The sequence below is a fragment of the Telopea speciosissima genome, chromosome 10 (assembly GCF_018873765.1).
Source record: "Telopea speciosissima isolate NSW1024214 ecotype Mountain lineage chromosome 10, Tspe_v1, whole genome shotgun sequence".
NCBI classification, from domain to species: Eukaryota; Viridiplantae; Streptophyta; class Magnoliopsida; order Proteales; family Proteaceae; genus Telopea; species Telopea speciosissima.
In genome coordinates, this window is record NC_057925.1 from 48712706 (window position 1) to 48719161 (window position 6456).

Genomic DNA, 6456 nt, shown 5'->3' on the forward strand with positions numbered 1-6456 from the left:
ATTCCCTTTGCAACCAAACAGAGTCTATATGGTTTAAAATTTTGCTGATTAGGTTATTAAATTTCTTTCCTTTTGATCCCGGATATCGTACATAACTGGTCACGCAAGAATTCTTCTGGATTATAGTATTCGACAATGACAATTAGTGTTGTTGTTTGATGACTATGAACATATTAATTATTGCTCTGATACCACATTTTATTTCAAACGTATCCAAATGAAAGAATGAAACTAAAAAGATGTTTACTCTACCACATATTAATTGTTGCTCTTATACCACAGAAATAAATTTTAATCTAATAAAATAAAACCTTAATTCTATGGCTAAAGTCTTAAGGTTGTCTTAGAAAATAAAACAAAACACCTAAACTAGGTTTAAAGCAATGAAAAAATACAACTGCATCTACTTTATAGCAAAAATAAACATTAAAATGTTCAAACTGGCAAAAATTTTCTTAAAGGACCAAAACATAAAATAATGTATGAATCTACACTTAAATATAAAAATTTGTTAAAACGTACCTTAATGATATTAAAAATCATGCAAAACATCTAAGCAAAATATTCATAAAATCAGGTAATAAAATATTGATAAAATTATCAAAATACCCCTACTATACTAAGAGAATACAAATATATATGAGAACGAGTTTAATATACAAGATATTTATTAATAATAACTTTTAAGGTTCTAAAACGTCAAAATAAAGAACCTAAGGTCTTAAAACTAAGGTTATGCCTATAAAATTATGAAACGATCAAAGTACCCTAGGAAAAAATGCATACAACCTTACCCAAAAATAAAATTTTCATGTTAAAACATATTACAATAGTTAAAATCTTGAAAATAAATTAGTAAAATATACTCTTAAGATTTGGATAAAAAAAAGTTTAATTACTTGAAAGTTCCCTTTGTGCCCATATTTGTTAAAATGTATAAAAGTGAATTGAAATTTATAAGAATAAATGCTAATGTGCATAAATGCATATGAATAGTAATTTAATAATAAAACATACTGTAACATAGTAAGTTTTTTTTTTTTTGATAGAACATATTTAAAAGGAATTCTAACATGCCTCAAAATAATTCAGAATTTCTGATATATTTTTCCTTTTAATACAGTAATATTACGGCTCCGTTTGGTTGCAAGGGGAATTAAAGAGAAGGGAAGTGAAATTTTTATACTTAAAAAAGAAAATTTTGTATTCATTACCGCATGAGACAATATCCCTAACTCCAAACCATTCCATATTTGGTTATTAAATTCTACTTTACTTTGCATCCAATTCCCTTTGGTTTTTCTACACAAAAAAAAAAAAAAAAAAAAAAAATCCCTTTGGTTTCAAATGTAAAATGTATCATTACTAAGGGCATCTTTGGTATCACTTTTTATTTTGTTTTTTTTCTATTTAGAAAAATCATTAATGGAAACCATTTTTAGTGAAAAAATAAAAAGTGTTTGGTAATTACTAAACATAATTGATTGTAGAATGAAAAATAGGTTTGGTCCAAATGATTTTTATAACAATTTTTTAAGAAAGAGCCCAAACCCAAAGCCCATATGTAGTTTAAGTGGTGGGTGAAGAAGGCATCTCTTCACCCATCTTCCTCCCCAATTGAAACCGTTTGTAATATTAATCTGTTACACCTATAAGTGAACTAAATTTGTACACTCAGGCTATGGAGATCTTACCAACACCTTAAGACGATCCGGATAAAAAGTCCGATTTTGAGGACAATTCTCCTTCTGGATTGGAATTAAGTGAGGTTAGGGGAAGTACTGAAGCACTTGCGCTTACACCGGCTTCTGTGACATGGGAAGGCGTTTATGGGTCCCCGAAATTTTCAGGGAGGAAAATGATGGAGTATTTAAGCAATCTTGGACTTGTTGGAAAGCTTTCAAAACAAAGCTTTCCAACAAGTCCAAGATTACTAAAATTTGATTTATATTGAAAGAGTTATGTACCGGTCAAACTTAATTCGGTGTGCGCAGATGCTGTCAAAATCGCTCTGAATGAAAATAGTTTTTTGGACATCAAAACAAATGAATATTTTACCGCACTTTTGTTTTTTAACAATGTTTTACCATAATAAGAGTTATGGAATTTTTAGATTTGAGAAAACCCTAGCATTAAAAAGTTGAAAATTGCACTTACCGTCGAAAATCCAGTTTTTGTTCTTGAACTGGGGGGTTGATTTTTTTTCCTTTTGGAATTTGATTTTTTAACTATTTTTATTGGATTCAAATAGGGGGTATTTGCTTATTTATGAATAATATCTTAAGTAAATGAAATACAAATACAAAAACATTTAAATGAAATTGTAAGTACCGTGGTCCTTCGGAACGAGGGTTTCCTCAGCCCTTATGGTATATCACGACATAGGGTTTTGGGAGATGTATGGTGTGTGTGTACATGGATATGGATAATATTATCAATGTATAATATTGATAAATAGGGGATTGGGATCATGCATTAAAATATGCTAATGTAATGTGAAGTCGTCACCTAGGGTTAGGGCCTAGGACCCATTAAGTATAGCCCTATCCGTTGTGAGCGGAATCGGGCTACATGCCTCCATATGGTCCTACCAAAGGTTCGGGTAAGGGGTCAGGTTACGAGTATGGGAAGGTGTTAGGCACCCACCTCGCCCAGCCGCAGCCGGTCTCTCTGTGTTAGATGCTACATAAGGACGAATGTTCTCTCTCTTTTATTTCGGGGATGGGGGATATTATGAACTACATTCAGATGCTATGAATTGAACTAAAGCATAATAAACTACATTACATATATGATAAATGCGGACTAAAACGATGAAATATGAAAAGACTACATTGAATCAACAAAAACGCAGTAATTATACCTGTATGGTTGTGTTCCCCTGGCTCAGGGGAGATAAACGAATGGACTGACGTCGATTCTTTCTCGGCAGAGTAACGGCTCTTTCAAATGATTTGGAGAGGGGTAAACAGACAGAATAATATTTGTAATAAAGGAGTTTTGATGGTTATCCGTGCACAGACGGGATAATAACGCCAAGGAGCAAAAACGCTCTATACTCAGAGGGACAATCGAAGGATCTGTCCGTCACAAGAAAACTTCAAGCACTCACACTCTCATGAGAGAAGGAGGAGAAATGAGGGTGAAAAGGGAGGAAAAGAGGCTAAGAATCACTTGGGGAGGGTCTCTCCACCCAAAATTCCTTGGGAAATGTGGGAGGGGACCCTCCTATTTATAGGGAGGGACCCTTTCTCTCTCCTGGCCGGATAAGTCCTCCACGGCGCCGTGGGTGACGTCAGCAGGCTGATGTCACATCCCCTCATGGCGCCATGGAAATTCGGTACACATCCCCACGATGCCGTGGGAAGACGTCCACGACGCCGTGGGAAGAGTCCACGGCGCCGTACGAGCGCAGTGCCATTTTTCCTTGTTTTTAGGCTTAAAATGGGCCATTTTGTGTTTAGCATGGTTCTTGGTCTTATGGGTCAGGTATCTTGGGTCTAAAAAGAGGGAGAGTGCGTCGTCCATCGTCCATGTTCCGTTGTCATCATTGCCAATTAGGGGGTTGACAAAAAATTAGTGTCTACAGAAATACAAATACAAAAACATTTAAATGAAGGAGAAAAAGTCGCAGCGCGACGTGTATAATCCCTTAAGTGCAACGATAAATGCAACACTTTAATCTCATCCGTTGAATAAATAAACTTAAATGTCAACCGTCGATTAAATAACCAGCAACCAGCTCTCTAACCAAGTAGGGTTCCATTCTCTCTCCTCTCTCACAACACCACAAACCATCTCTCCGACAATTCTTCGATGGCTCTCCATCTCTCCGATAATCAGCTCAAGATTATAGGTGAAGGGTGATGACTTGATTCTCCACTGATTACAGGCCTTAGCATCACCAAGCATCAACAACCGAGTGAGATTTGAAGCTTTGATCAGAGCATGGAGCAGAAAATGAGAGTTTTTTTTTTGTTATTTGTTTCATTTTTGGTTTTTTTTTTTTTTGCTTCTTTCTTTAATCTGCTTTGATCATGGAGGTTTTAGAGGTTTAAAGAGAAGAGATTCCATTTCTTTTAAAGAGGTTTAAAGAGAAACATGATTATAGAACCGAAGGAACATGATTATGACCAAAAAAATCTATTGTAGAACATAAACTCCAGGAGCAGAAGGTAGGGGAAGATCAGAAGGGATGGAACCGCCATGAAAGTCTTTCAACGTCATGGTGGACCCGCTGAAAGGTTTCTTCTTCGACATTCTCCCTCTTTAGCTTCGCTACTCTCCTCTCCGCTTCTGTTCTCTCTCCTACGTGTACAATTACAGAACGACGATCACTCACTCTTTGAGTCTTTGGATTGCGCAAGAGAGACAGAACTCAGAAAAGAGAGTAAAACCCCAATCTGGAAGATGGACTACTCTGATAGAATCTAGGATCCTCAGTCGACCTGCACATCTTGTTCTTCTTGACTTCCGCTTTCCGTTGCTAGAACAGATCAGATCAGATCAGAAATTTTCTCTCTCTCGCAACTTCCTTTTTTTTCTTGTTGATTCCTCCTCCTCCTTAATCCTGATGATGAAATTTGATTTGGAGGAGGAGGTCTTGTTTAATAGCTGTTTCTTGAGGCTGAAGAGATGCGTTTGCCGACACGTATAGCCCACTGATAAAACCAACGATTGGATTGGAGATAGAAGATGGAAGCCCTGCTCTCCCTCTCCCTCTTTCCAAAGATGACGACGATGGCGAGAAGGATTGGAGGTAGAAGATGGAAGCCCTGCTCTCCCTCTACCTCTTTCCAAAGACGACCATGGCAGCGAGACCTGCTGTAGAGAGGAGAAAGAAGAAACCTACTGTCACGGTGAGCAGGTTGAAGGGTTTTTTTTATTCAACGACTACGATTAAAAATTAAAAAAATAAACGGCTCAGATTTACTCGTCACATTTAGTGGTGAGTTTAACGAAAATCACCGTCGCGCCGCTACCACCCACTCTTAAATGAAATACAAGGCATAAATAAGTGTCTGTCATGTCTGTCTGGGTTCCTGGCATAGATAGGTGTCTGTATACCAAGAATTTCCAGCAAGATCTCGAGAACTGGCACTCATATAAAGGACCTAGATGGGCATTTTCCTATGTCAAACCGAGATCTCGGCGAGATATTGTACTTTTGTGACCCGACCCCCATCTCGTCTCGGATTTTTGAAATACCGAGAAACTCGGCGAGATCTCAAACTATGGGTAGGAGAGGGTCAAGGATAAAGTGGGGGTTAAACGTACTTGAACCGCGCAAGGCTATCAGAACAATGACCACCACCTCCGATCATAACCCAAGTCTCTTGGGCGGAGTTGCTAGCTACCCAGTTCTCGTTGCAAGAAGAAGAAGAAGAAGGGACTTACCTTTCTATTTTAACAACCAAATGTCTATTTTACCCCTCATATTTGGATCATATGGACACATGCTCATTAAAGAGCAAAAAAATGAAGGAAAAACAGATTTTGGCCATAATCAATAATGGATTCAAGAGTCCATTATCATTTTTGGGGTGTTTTCTATTATTTTGATGTTTTGTAAATAGAAGTAGGGTCCATAAATTGGACCAAACACTTGTAAAAACGTTTGTGTCAGAAAATGAAAATGAAAAGTGATACAAAAAAGGTTTTAAATATGGTAAGAAATGTAAGTAATTTATACAATCACATGGGGTAATGATTACAAAAGTTTTTCTTTTAGGTTTGAAAATTTTTCCTACCCTTCCCTTTGAATCCCCTTGCAACCAAACAAAGCCTAAGTGGTTAAAAATTTTGCTGATTAGGATAATAGATTAATGTCCGACATTATCTGATGGGGCTCAAGGGATGGAAGCTTGCTTGCTTTGATGAAGATTACATTTTGTAAAACTCTACACATCAAGTGAGAGAGACAACTCTTTTGTTTTAGCGTGGATAGTGGACAACATTGTTTTAGCATGAATAGTAACATGGTCACTTCCTAATCGATCGATGGTGAGCATGGTTTGAGGTATTAGTAGCGCTAACTACCAATCCTGATACCATGCGGATTCTGTATGGTAAAACAAAACAGAATAGGGTTAAAACAGTTTAAAAACACATTTGTTTTTTTTAAAGAAAATCAGGGGCAAACTTGTCTAATTTGGACCCATTCGTTAGTGATCGTGATCCAATACTGTGTACTAAAACTATGATAGTTAGGTAAAAGATTTTGAAATACAATATTTGTTTCGGATAATTCCCCATCCGAAACAAATAAGCTATTCTCTCTCTCTCTCTCTTAAACCCGTTATCTCAATTGAAAAGGGAAAGAGAACACCACCTGATTGAGCAGCGCACGCCGCCTTGTGCCAAACATAAGGGCATGCGAAATGATCGTCACCCCCTGGTCATTTCCATCTTTCTAGGAGTGCAGTTGTCATTACGCGCGCCCAGTAGTGTCCGGGC